Below are 14,570 nucleotides of genomic sequence, written 5' to 3' on the forward strand. Positions count from 1 at the left end.
TATTAATAAATAAATAAATAAAAATCCTCATTCACCAATTCAATTTGATTTTTTTATTTATTTGCCCACCACTCCCTTTCACCCTTCCACAAGAAAAGCCCCTCATCCACCCTGGCCATTCCATCCCAGGGGCCTCCTCTCCATTCCACGGCGAATGTAGCTGCCCCACTTCACCCCACCTTTTTATTAATTTATTTATTTGATCTCCCCAGAACAACTCTGGGTTAAATGCCTTGCTCAAGGGCTACCACGAATGAACTGAACGGTCTCCTCAAACCCCTGGAACGTTATTGCAATACTGCAGGGTATGTCATACATGTTGTCCATTATATATGATGGCATCGAGTGGTCTACTCACACCACTGTCTGTTAAAGACCCTGGGCTAAGCCTCTATCAGAAAGACTCGTGCCCCCAGCACCCCATCCACACACAGTGCCTGACAACCCTGCGTTGTTTCTGAGAGACCAGGTTCAAACTTTATGCAGTTTACCCTGCAGTGTACTGCCATTTTCTTTGCCCACCTGCTGTCTGTCTATTATCATCTGTCTACTGGGGCAATGAATATTTTTTAAATAACATTGCGGAATGGCACTGATCTTTATGGAGTTTACCCAGTTCTACTATGTACTGCCATTTTATTTGGCCATCTGCTGTCTGTAACACTTTTTTCTCAGCCAAAATGTACCCAAGCACTTCCAGCAAAATAGGAACATACAAAACGACATGCACCAGTTGTGAAGGAGTTTGAAGCATGTCCAGGGGCCTCATTTCTAAAGCTTGCGTACGCACAAAACGGGGCTGAAAACATGCGTACGCCAGTTCCTGCGCAAAAGGTGGGATTTCTAAAGAAAAACTTGACGTGAAAATATGCGCACCTACACGCAAACTCTGACCCATGCGTACGCACATTTTGAAGACAAAGCAGTTTGGCGACACTGATGGTGAGTTGAGGAACTGACTGCGGATAAAGGGAATTATTGACCCTTTGCAAAATGCCAAAATTTACTTTGACATATTTCAATATTTACAATATTTACAAGTTGTTCATAGGTCCCGGTTACAACAAAAAATACAAATAACATTAAATCACCATTATGGGTCCTAAAGATACATACATGCATGTTTAGTTTAAAGACATAAAAGGAACTATATGCTGAAAGTACGTAAATTTAATTTCTTTCACTTCCTTTCTTAAATGGATGTAGGCCTATCACTCATTATGTGATTAATGTGATAAGGTGTAAATGATTAAATCTGATCGCTGAAAACATAAATAGCCTACTGCAGCAACACTTAAGTGCATATTGTATGATGGATGCGCTGGCACTGCTGGAAGACTATGCCAATGGCAGACTTCGGAGGGAAAGAGTATTCAGGGACCGTGAGGATTTCCTAGCCCATGATGATGAGTGGCTAATAAGCCGCTTTAGATTTCCTAGAGCCATGCTCTTGGATCTGTGCTGAACTTGGCCTAGCATTACAAATACCAACAACACGGAACCGCGCCATCCCGGTACCAACCCAAGTACTTTCAGTTTTAGGATTTTTGGCAACCGGGACATATCAGCGGGAAATAGGCGACAGGTAACTAAGTGTACTTTTTTTTTTAAGCAAAACCTTATTGATTTTAACATTCCTATTAATTTGTCATAGGTCTGGGATTTCACAGCCATCCCTAAGCTCATTAATGCCTGCAGTTTTGAAAGGGATTATTCAAATGACCAATCGATACATAAAGTTTCCTTACACTGTTGGAGAACAGGCCAATATCAAAAGGCAATTTGCAGCAATGTCCGGTTTCCCAAATGTAATCGGCGCAATCGACTGCACTCATATTGCTATAAGGGCTCCATATGTAGATGAATTCATTTATGTGAATCGCAAACATGTGCATTCAATAAATGTGCAAATTATATGTGACGCCAACTTGACTCTAATGAATGTTGTGGCACGATGGCCTGGTTCTACACATGACTCTTTTATTCTAGCGCACAGCAGTGTAGGGAATCGACTTAGGGCAGGTGCCGTTCGCGATGGCTGGCTTCTGGGTAAGTAAATGCATATAATTGTTTTTACATAACAGTTAAAGCCTATTGTACAAATAATCTGTTATACTTTACAGGTGACAGCGGTTACCCGCTCAGGCGCTGGCTACTCACCCCATTCTCAAACCCTCAGAGCGCAGAAGAAGTGCGCTTTAATGATACCCACGCTCGTGCGCGCTCAGTAGTTGAGAGAGCCATTGGCCTCCTCAAGTGTAGATGGCGTTGCCTTGATGCTTCGGGTGGTAGACTTTTATATCAACCAAAAAAAGTATGCCAGATCATCATGGTGTGCGCTATTTTACACAACATTGCACTGATGAATGGTATCCCTGTTCCTCCCGACCTACCACAACACCAGCATGAAGAGCCTGACCCCCAACAAGAAGGACATCATCAGGGAGCAAGGCTCCGTCAGGAAGTGATGCGCCATTTGTGAAGAACAACAGTGCAAAGGTTCATTTTTTAACAAGATCTTTTAATGTAGATGCAATGTCACCCAGCACAACCCTTATTTGCTTAAGCTCATCTGCGATTACAGTAATTGCATTAATGGTGTCTCTCTGTGTCTGCAGAACATCCTCAGTCAGCACCCGGCCACTTCCAGCCGTGCCATGCGGTCGGGACGCACTTGTGCTGGGGACCTCGGGAAACTCCATAGCCCCTGCAAACTCTGTGCTGGGAGTTTCGTCACACTGGGCTCCCGCAGACTCTGCAAGAATAAGGACTAAACCAATTGTGTAATTTATTTTGTTTAATTGAGCACACAAGCAATAAAGTTCTTTACCTGGTTCCCCTGTATCCAGCACATCTGTGTCTCCCTCCCTCTCAGACACAATGCCACACACTGGTTTGGCCGAGAATCGAGGCCATTCGGGTCTCCATTGGGGACAAATCGGGGGCACCTTTGCCCCCACCAGTCGCACACACACTCTGTCGGTGAGAGGCAAGCCGTTTCTTTGCTCCCACCTTAAGATCGGACCACTTCTTTTTTACATCTGGAACCGTCCTGTTTGCCGAAGCAACTGCGTTTACCGCAGCAGTGATGTGTTGCCACTCTAAATATTTTTTTTTATTGGTAATTCCACTGCTGTGGCCACCAAACAAAATAGCCTTCCTTTCATCCACCTCACTCACAAGAACCTCTATTTCTGCCTCAGAGAAATTTCGCTTCTTGCCCTTGCTCTCCATTGCTGCCATGATTTTGTTTTTAAAAAACACAAATTTCCTTGCTCCTTTTAATATGCCAATGAGGTAATTTGCATTGTCTATATATGGTTGAATGTGGGCGGATAAAGGGCGGTAAATGATTTTTTTTTTTGTGCGTGCGCAAATTATCAGGTAGGCTGTGATTTATAAAGTGAAAATTGTGTGCAGGTGTGCGTACGCATGGTTTTTATAAATCTGAATATTTTTTTGCGTACGCTATTTTTGGCTTTTGTGCGTACGTAGATTTTTAGTAAGGATCCTACGCACAGTTTTATAAATGAGGCCCCAGATCATAGAGCTAACTACATGACAGTAACATCTGTCTCACTGAGCCTGTGAAGTGAGATATACTGTGAATAAAATACTGATTATATTTGCTATTTCTTGGGGGCTGGTGATCTCTCAGCAGTTTCCAAGCTGTTTCTTAATTCCTCTGTATTTTAGGTCTTCTTTGGGGCTCTAGATGCTTTGGTGAGGGAATTTTTGCTTGTTAGCACATCATACATGTCCATTACACAAACCTGTGCTAAGCCTCCATCAGAAGGACTCTTGTCTACTAGGGGTAATAAATATTTTTTAAATAACATTGCTGAGTGTCTGAATGGCACTGATCTTGCACTTAAATGTTTATGGGACCTTTCTGTGAACTGTAAATAACAAATGATGATGATATTGAACCCATTGACACTGTACATTTCACTTTTTTGTCTGTAATTGATGGACTGTTTCACTTATGTCAAACCAATGTCTGTTCTTTAAGGATCAGAAACAACCCTGCATTTGATGGCACTGAACTTGCACTTTAAAATGTTTATGGAACTTTTCGATCAACTGTGACCTACATTTAACTCATTAAAACTTGTATCAAACCAGTTTTGTCTATGCTGTCAAACATTTACAACTAAATTGCAGTAGGAGCAAAAACAATCAGTAGGTTGAATTGAAGACCTAGATGCGGAAGTTAATTTGCATTTTTATTTATATGTCTTGAGCATTACAGGTAAATAACACAAAATGTTGTAAGCTAGTAAATAGTCAGTATTGCGGAATGGCACTGATCTTTATGGAGTTTACCCAGTCCCAGTTATTTTTTAAATAACATTGCTGAGTGTCTGAATGGCACTGATCTGATTTAAAGTCTTTGAAATCAGAAGTTGCCACTGGTCAACATGGCTTTTGCTCCATCTGTTAGGATTTCAAACTGTTCCGCACCTTAGGCTGATCTGAAAACAGAAATACTGGTGAATACAATGCAAATGTTATGGCCTAGCTTAGTAGAAAGCCCACTCACCACGTCAAGGTGTAGGCCAAGAGTGAGTACACTGGACAAGACTTACTTAAACCAAGACGCAGACAACATGAAAATGACATTTATATTACAGTTAGTATACACACACATTTATATTACACTTAGAATATATACACACATTTATATTACATACACGCATAAAACGGCCACATATTAAAGAACCAATATGCACTTTTTACTATTAACTTGCAAACAGGATTAAGTGAAATGAACAACAACTGTTTTGGGGTATTTTTTGTTTTTCAGTAACAACATGTTATGTTAAATTTTTTAACTTATGTTAGCGGTAGGTAAAGTAACTCGGACGCTAACTTCTCTGAGGTGATTTAATGCTAACTGTTGCAGTGCCACTGCCCACAGACATTGATGCTAAATAGTGCTAACTACGTGAAATAGTAGTGGATTTTAAGGCTTTGGCTAATTCGTTTATATAGATGTTAAATAGAGTGGGGCTCAATGGGCAACCTTGTCTGACTCCTTGATGTTGGGAGAAAAATTTTGTTCATTTATTTCTTATTTTTACAGCACATGTTTTGTTTTTATACATGGTGTTTATAAGATCAAATGTTTTCCCTCCAATCCCATTTTCTAGTAGTTTTAGGAAGAGTCCTTCGTGCCAGATCGGATCGAAAGCCTTCTCAAAGTCAATAAAGCAAGTGAAGACTTTGGATTTATTTTGGTATACGTGTTTATCCATGATGGTGTGGAGGGTGTAGATGTGGTCAGATGTTCTGTGTTTGGGCAGAAAACCAATTTGACTTTTGTCCAGAATGTTGTGGGTTTTGAGAAAGTTCTGCAATCTTACATTAATAATCAAACAGAATATTTTCCCCAGGTTGCTATTGACACATATGCCTCTGTAATTGTTTGGCTCATATTTGTCTCCTTGTTTAAAGATTGGTGTAATCAGGCCTTGGTTCCAGGTGTTGGGGAAATATCCTACAGTCAAACCAATGTTGAATAATTCGATTATTGTCTCTCGCTCTCATCACTTGCTGTTGTCTCTCTCTCTCATCACTTGCTGTAGCTGAGACCAAGCTTTCCGCACACTTTCACGGCATTAACAACACGCTCCATCACCTGCCGTTTAATTTTCACTTGTTGTCGATGTAATGAAAGCTGGTTTCCACTTATTCTACTCACAATGTCTCCTTTACTTGCCATCAGGAAACAGTCCCTATGCACTTTACTTTTTTCATGCTCCTCAATCCTCTGATGAACATGCTTCCAGGCTTGCATGCCTCCTCTGACAAAAGGACTGTCTGATACAGTAGGCTTTAAAAAAGCGAGGCAAACAGTGCAATAAAGTGCATGACTTGCTTCACAATATGTCAGCCACTTACGATTAAGCCCATCTTTTGTGTAAAAAATATTTGGTAGGGCTCTTTTTGGGGTTTGTTGGGGGTGGAACTGCAAAAAAGGTATTTGGACTGGGGCCGGGCAAAGTAATCAAAACTTTCCTCATTCACTTCATGATCTTTCTGTTTCCTTCCATATTCTTCTCTCCTGTTTCAGTCTCTACTCTTTCTGTATCCTTCTCTCCTGTTTCAGTCTCTACTCTTTCTGTATCCATCTCAGCTGTTTCAGTCTCTACGCTTTCAAAGTCCTCAGCAGTTTCTTTCTCTATTCTGGACCCTGAGGTAGAAACGTCTCTGTCCCTTGCACTGCTTGACAGATCATCTTCATCTACATCAGCTTTAAATGATATATATAAAAAAAAGCTATCATCAACAGTATTACTACTACATAGTTAAATGTAACCTCATTGAGTAACACAATATTTAAAGGGGTGGTAAAACACCTTTTTTCGAAGGCTTGATTGTGTTTGTGGGGTGCACTGTAACATGTGTTCCCTTTCGTGGTCACTCCGAGTTACGTCGGATGACGACGATTGGGGTTTCGCTTAGAAGCCTATCACCTTCGAGTATATAAAACGAGCCAATGGCAATGAAATGCCATGGGTCTGCGGAATTTGCATAGCGTAACTCCGCCCGCCGCAGGGGGTATATAAGGAAGTACGCTGCACAATGCAGACATGCTTTCGCTTCGGAGCCGAGAACTTCTCCACTCCTGCAAGCCAAAGATTCTGAGTTAGTCTTCTCTTACCTTCGAGACGAGCGAGCTCTCCGGTGTTGGTGTGACGGCGATTTCAGCGAGTGCACACTTCCCTGCTGATCTTGTCAGTGATCTGACAGTTAGTGTGATTTCTCCCTGTTCGCTTCAACATCCGCGGAGTTTTCCTCTCACAAAAAGAGCATTGCATGTGGCACGTCTTTTTAAAGATGTCTCGCCCGTGCACTTCTGGTTGTGGTCGCGATGTATTTTCTCCTGATGGGCACAATCTCTGCTTAGCGTGTTTGGGCGTTGATCACGCTGAAGCAGCGTTTGTGGATGATTCATGTTCTCATTGCGGGAACATGACCATGACCGTTCCACAGGAGGATGCAATGTCGATCACTGCATCACAAGGTGGGCATGAGTCCTCGGGAAGTGAGGATTCGGCTGTGTTGCCGCCCTCGGGCGTGGTCCCCGCCGCCCGATCCAGTGCGCTTGCGGCTGGATGATTGGTTTTTGGGAGCGGCCGCTGACATTCGTCGCCGCCCAACCCCAATACCATTCTTCCCGGAAGTGCATGAGGAAGTCACGTGGTCCTGGAAGGCTCCCATGTCTTCCCGCGATCGTTCGTCGGCTTTCTCCACCTTTCCTCCCCTCGATAGAGCTGATGCTTGTGGGTACACTGGGATTCCCACGGTTGAACGTTCTGTCGCGATGCAGCTGTGTCCGGCAGGCGCTTCATCACGTGGTGATCCTAAGCACCCGTCCAAAGCCTGTGGATTCTCGTCCACTCTCGTGGCGAAGTCTTACAGTGCGGCGGGACAGGCAGCTGTCTCTTTGCATGCCATGGCCATTCTGCAGGTCTACCAGGCCCAGATGCTTCGTGACATGCACGAGGGCAGGACAGACCCAGGGCTCGTTGATGAGCTGCGCGCCGCCACCGACCTCGCTCTCCGAGCAACGAAGGTGACCGCGCGCTCCCTGGGTTTGGTGATGTCCACAGCTGTGGTCCAGGAGAGACATCTCTGGCTGAACCTGGCTGATATGTGTGAGCCCGAGCGGACTCGTCTGCTTGATGCTCCCATATCCCAGGCCGGCCTTTTCGGCGGTGCGGTCGAGGATTTTGCCCAACAGTTCTCGACCGCCCAGAAGCAGACTGAGGCTATCAAGTACATTCTGCCCCGACGCTCCGCTGCTCAGCCGTCGGCACAGAATCCTCAGCCTGCTCGCCGCCGAGGGCGCCCTCCCGCGGCCGCCCCTCCCGCACGGCCCCAGCAGCAACCTTCACCCGGGCCGCGTTGTGGAGAGAGCCGCAGGCAGGCGCCACAGCCCTCTCTAGCCCCGCCGCCCGCTAAACGCCAGGCCGAGCGGCGCTCCCGAGACGGGCTGCTCAGGGTTGGCTTCAATTCTGTCCCAGGAGCTGGTAGCAGGGCCACTCCTTCCCCCGGTGGAGGGCCGGGGGAGAATCTTTTGTTCTCCACTCCCCGCTGCTCGTCCAACGACGAGCAGTACTTTGATGTGGTTGAAGACAGAATTGAATTCCCCAATCCTGAGCCGACAGAGTCCGAGGGACGCAGTGCGCGCCACCCTCGGGTCCCGCCACTGCCGCCCTCCTCTGTCCCAGAGGGGGATGACAGCACGCGCCGCCCACGGGCCACGCTCCTCTCATCCCCCTCTGTCGCCAGACCCCTGCCAGAGCACGCCCCCGTGGGACGCGCGCCCTCCCCTGGCCTCCTCTGGCAGGACGCGGTTAATGACCGTGCCCCCGCACAGGGCCGCTATGCCACCCTCGCCGGTGCCGGTCATTCCGCCTCGCTGCCCCACCGACGGTACGTCTGTGGTTCGTATGACCCCGCTGGTGCACTTTCTGGAGGCCTGGCTAGAGCTTCCCAGACTGTCCCGCTGGGTCGCGAGAACCATCAGGCTCGGCTACGCGATTCAGTTCGCGAGATCTCCTCCCCGCTTCTGGGGAGTCCGCTTCACTATGATCGGTGGCAATGCCCCTGTCATGAGAGCGGAGGTCGCCACCCTACTGGCGAAGGGTGCGATCGAGATTGTCCCTCCAGCCGAAATGAAGTCCGGCTTCTACAGCCCTTACTTCATTGTACCCAAGAAGTCCGGTGGGTTACGGCCAATCCTCGACCTGCGCGTCTTGAACCGCTCCCTTCACAGGCTGCCGTTCAAGATGCTAACGGCCAAACACATCCTCCAGTGTGTGCGGCCGCAGGATTGGTTTGCAGCGATCGACCTGAAGGACGCCTACTTCCATGTCTCCATTTTACCTCGACACAGACCGTTTCTACGGTTTGCTTTCGAGGGGCAGGCATACCAGTACGCGGTTCTCCCTTTCGGGCTAGCCCTGTCTCCTCGCGTCTTTACGAAGGTCGTCGAGGCAGCCCTTGTTCCCCTCCGGGAACACGGGGTTTGCATCCTGAACTATCTCGACGACTGGCTGATCCTAGCTCACTCTCGAGACCAGGTTTGCGAACACAGGGACCTAGTGCTCCGGCACCTAGCTCGTCTGGGCCTTCGGGTCAACTGGGAGAAGAGCAAACTCTGCCCCGTGCAGAGGATCTCTTTTCTCGGTATGGAGATCGACTCGGTCGCCATGTGCGCGCAGCTTACGAGCGAGCGCGCGCAGTCACTGCTGACTTGTCTTCGTCACTTCGAGGGCAAGAGTGCGGTTCCACTGAAACTTTTTCAGAGGCTCCTGGGGCATATGGCATCCGCAGCCGCAGTAACACCGCTGGGATTGCTTCATATGAGACCGCTTCAGCTTTGGCTTCGCGATCGAGTCCCGAGGTGGGCATGGCAACACGGCACGCTCCAAGTCCCAGTGACTCCAGCCTGCCGTCAGACCTTCACCCCGTGGGCGAACCTCAGTTTTCTACGGGCCGGAGTGCCCTTAGAACGAGTTTCCCGGCATGTTGTTGTATCAACAGATGCCTCCAACACGGGCTGGGGCGCCATGTGCAATGGTCATGCTGCCGCGGGCTCCTGGACAGGACCCCAGCGCCTTTGGCATGTCAATTGCCTCGAGTTGCTGGCTGTACGTCTCGCCCTGCACCGCTTCCATGCGCTGCTCAGGGGTCAGCACGTACTAGTCCGATCAGACAATACCGCAACAGTAGCGTACATCAACCATCAAGGTGGTCTACGCTCCCGCCGTATGTCGCAACTCGCTCGCCACCTCCTCATATGGAGTCAGAAGCATCTGAGGTCGCTTCGAGCCATTTATATCCCGGGACACCTGAACCAGGCGGCCGACGAGCCGTCTCGAGTTCGGCCTCTCGCTGGAGAATGGCGACTCCATCCCCGGACGGTTCAGCTGATTTGGGATCAGTTCGGCGACGCACAGGTAGACCTGTTTGCCTCCCACGACTCGTCCCATTGCGACCTGTTTTATTCCCTGACCGAGGGCACGCTCGGCACGGATGCACTGGCGCACAGCTGGCCGCGGGGCCTACGCAAGTATGCGTTTCCCCCAGTGAGCCTTCTTGCGCAGACCTTGCGCAAGATCAGGGAGGACGAGGAGCAGGTCATTTTGGTTGCCCCGTATTGGCCCAACCGGACCTGGTTCTCCGAACTAGTACTCCTCGCGACAGCACCTCCCTGGCCAATTCCTCTGAGGAAGGACCTCCTTTCTCAGGGACGGGGCACCTTATGGCACCCTCGTCCCGATCTTTGGAACCTCCACGTGTGGCTCCTGGACGGGACGAGGCAGGTTTGAGTACCCTACCACCTGCGGTGGTGGCTACCATCACTTCCGCTAGAGCATCGTCCACGAGACATGCCTATGCGTTGAAGTGGAACCTCTTCGTCAACTGGTGTTCTTCTAAACATCAAGAACCCACGAAATGCCCGATCAGTGTCGTGCTTTCCTTCCTGCAAGAAGGGTTGGAGCGAAGGCTGTCTCCCTCCACCCTGAAAGTGTATGTTGCCGCCATTGCCGCACATCACGAAGCAGTTGATGGTAAGTCTCTGGGAAAGCACGACCTGATCGTCAGGTTCCTGAGGGGAGCTAGGAGGATGAACCCCCCGCGGCCCCCCTCGGTTCCTATTTGGGATCTTTCTTTGGTCCTGGAGGCCCTGAAAGAGTTTCCCTTTGAACCATTAGAATCCGTGGACCTGAAATACCTCTCGCTCAAAACTGTTTTTCTGATTGCTCTGTCTTCAGTAAAAACGTGTGGGGGATCTACATGCGCTATCAGTTAGCCCTGCATGTCTCGAATTCGGGCCAAATGACTCTAAAGTCATCCTCAAACTGAGACACGGTTACGTCCCCAAGGCGATTGGCAACCCCTTCAGGGCGCAGATCATCTCCCTATCGGCTCTGCCAGCATCCGATAGCGTGGACAGTGATAACCTCCTATGCCCCGTCAGGGCGCTGAGAGTGTACATCACACGCTCCGCCGCTTTCAGGCGTTCTGAGCAGCTCTTTATTTCGTTTGGCGGGCGCACCAAGGGTCTCGCCGCCTTGAAACAGAGCCTATCCAGATGGATAGTGGACGCTATTGCAACAGCTTACGCGTCCAAACACCTGCAGTGCCCTATAGGCATCAGGGCCCATTCCACAGGAAGCACGGCTTCATCGTGGGCTTGGTCCAGCGGGATTTCCATCCACGACATTTGTATGGCGGCAGGCTGGGCCTCCCCCTCCACGTTCGTGAGGTTTTATAACCTGGAAGTTCCCGCCTTGCAGGCTAAACTTTTATCATTATAAGTGATATGTACGTTCTGCCCAGTTGTTATGTGCAGACTACTCTCATGTACTACTAGCTCTTCTGGTTGAGCTGCACTATGGGATGAGATTCTCCATACATAGACTGGCGGAGCCGCTCTGTGTCCCCGTATCGCAGGGGTGGGCAACTTCGGTCCTGGAGGGCCACTGTCCTACAGAGTTTAGCTCCAACCCTGAAAAAATCACCTGCCTGTAATTTTCTAGTAATCCTCAGGACCTTGATTAGCTTGTTTAGGTGTGTTTGATTAGGGTTGAAGCTAAACTCTGTAGGACAGTGGCCCTCCAGGACCAAAGTTGCCCACCCCTGCCCTATCGTATGCTTGTGCATTGTGTTGGCCCGTGCTGCTGGCCGCCTATTCGCCTTACAGCTGTGTAAAGGGGTGATGCTCTCTATGCATAGACCGGCGGTGCCGCTCTATTTTCTCCCTATAAGGTGCTTATGTACTTGTTCGGCCCGCGCTGCTGGCCGTCTTTTCCATGTGTTGTACACAGACCGGCAGAGCCGCTCTGTGTCCCCATTAAGTGCTTACGACGTGCTGGCTCGCGTTGCTGGCCGTCTGTTCCCGCATGTTATGCTCCCCGGGCTTCCCCGGGACTCATGCTCGGATGCTCGGCGCGCACGCCGTTGACAAGGGGTTCCTGTAGCGTAAGCAAACTTACGCAATACGAGAGAACCTCTCGTAAGAGAACGTACTCGGTTACCTAATGTAACCTCGGTTCTCTCTAGAAGAGGGAACGAGTATTGCGTAACCTGCCGTGTTCGCGCCACAAGCTTATTCGCTTCATCCATAAAAACCAGAGATCAGCCTGTTGAGCCCGTCCTTATATACGCTAAGCCACACCCATTCTGGCGGGCTGTGACGCGTAGAGGGGGCGACGTCACGCGGGGCTCACTGGTAGGCTGCTGCAGTTGCTGCAGGTCAGCCAATAAGCACACTGATACAGCCTGCTATGGTCTGCTGGCTGCCGCACTGCGTTGACAATAAATACAAAATTAAGGATAATTTTTGGTTTCAGATCTCGAGAAAAGAAGACTTTACCCGTAGCGTAAGCAAACTTACGCAATACTCGTTCCCTCTTCTAGAGAGAACCGAGGTTACATTAGGTAACCGAGTACGTTTTAGTAGCTCATACTATCCATTGATATATTAGTCATCAGCCCCGTTCCTGAAGCATCAAAATGCTGCAACAAACAAGGAACATAACATTACGCTTAGAAAACAATAAACAAAACCAAAAAAGCTACCTTGCCTTAGCAGCTTGAGTTATGCACTGCAATAATCATCAGCTCGCTCCTGAATGATCAAAGAGCTCAGCTTCCCATTCACCTTCTACTCTTCTGATCGTTTTGTCTCCCTTTAAATTAGTTCTTTCACCTGGTCTAATTTGTGTGACAATTATTAATCCTAGCACCCTTACCGGTCATGCCTCACACAATTCTTCCCCAGGTCTCAGTGTCCCCCTACCTACCACATAGACTAAAAACACATCTCTTTGACCTAGCATACACATAACACATTATCAACTTCTATAATTCAATGTTAGGCTGCATAGATTAGGTTAGCCGGAATCGGGAACACTTCCCATAAATCCTGATGTACTCATTACATCATAAGAAGAATGGCATCTATGCTAATATTAGTCTCTCTGTTTATCCCGAGGTTTACCGCAGTCCGCCGGATCCAGTCCGTACCCAGATCTGATGAAGGACCTGCGCCTGGACACAATGATAATGCAGTCCTGAAGTGTCAACTAGTCTCTCCCCTGTGAAGGGCTCCTTCCATTCCCTTTACCTCTGTTCAAATAAAACGTTGTCAAAATTATTCCAGTTCACATGGATACGCGGAAGCGACAAAAAAAATTTGTATTATGATTTTTTAAGGCCAGACAAGTAATTTGGTGAGGTAAATTTGTAAAGAAAGTGTTACGTTTTGGTTGAACCAGAGGAGGAAGCCAAGTGCAGTAGTCTTTAACCCTCTGGGTTCTAAGGTGTTTTTGGGGTCCTTGAGATGTTCTGACATGCCCTGACATTCGTGCTTTTTTCAGTTGCTTATAAACATATTAATGGCAAAGGTGTAATTACACTTTATTTAGCACAAACAGGGCTACCATAATATGTGAGCAACATGTATGTACATGTTTGTATTTTTGAGAGAATAATGTTTATGCATGGTTATTGAAAAAAATAAAGTTTCTGAAATAAGGCCGGAAAACACATACTAAATATGTGTCCACAAGACTTTTGACCAGAGCCGGACAGTAACGGAGTACATTTACTTGAGTACAGTACTTAAGTACAATTTTGAGGGATCTGTACTTTTCTCGAGTATCATTTTTGGGGAGTACTCATGACTTTACTCAAGTACATTTGAGAGGCAAATATTGTACTCTTTACTCAGCTACATTTCTATCCATAACCGTGAGTACCCGTTACTTCTTCTAAAAAAAAAAAAAAGGAAAAAATAAAATTCGTTTTGTTGGTTCCTCAATTTGTTGGTTCCCTCTCAAACGTGATTGGATTGTGCAGGCACCACTGATTGGGACAGCCTATCAGCAATCACCTTCAGCTTTCTGCCAAAGTCAACTCCATGGTCAGATTTAGATAAGAGACGAAACAATGGATGAAGACGCAGCAGGTCCATCCCGGGAATGTGCCAACCCGTGGCCCCACCTCGCCAGACTATTTCAATTTTCTGAACAAGTTAATGATAGTTTTCGCTTCAAGTGTTTGCTGTGTTTACCAATGTATAATGTATGATAAGCTAATTTTCATTTATTCCGTTGGCATGGCTGGTGTACCGGAACCCCAACACGCTGCTAAAAAGCAAAACCGCCTCTGCAGGTACCGGGAGGAGTGGGTGGGGAAGTATCCATGGATTGCCACAGCCTTAAGCGATGAAAGTAAAGCGTTCTGCAAAGTGTGTAGGAAAGAGTTTGGTGTTTCTCACGGAGGGGAGGCAGATGTTAGGCTGCATGCTAGCAGCAAACTACACTGTACCAACACCACGATAGTACAGACCAGCACGTTGGTCTCGTCCTTCTTTAAGAAGCAGGATGATTCCATGTATAATAAAATAGCTGCTGCTGAGCTGACCTCCGTGTTCTACTGTGTGGCCCACCAACAATCATACAGATTGCTTGACTGTGCGATGAAGTTAACACCATAACTGTACTCTGATTCGGCTATAGCTAAACTCGTCACCTGCGATCGCA

Source organism: Rutilus rutilus (assembly GCF_951802725.1).
Source record: "Rutilus rutilus genome assembly, chromosome: 4".
In the NCBI taxonomy this organism is placed as follows: domain Eukaryota; kingdom Metazoa; phylum Chordata; class Actinopteri; order Cypriniformes; family Leuciscidae; genus Rutilus; species Rutilus rutilus.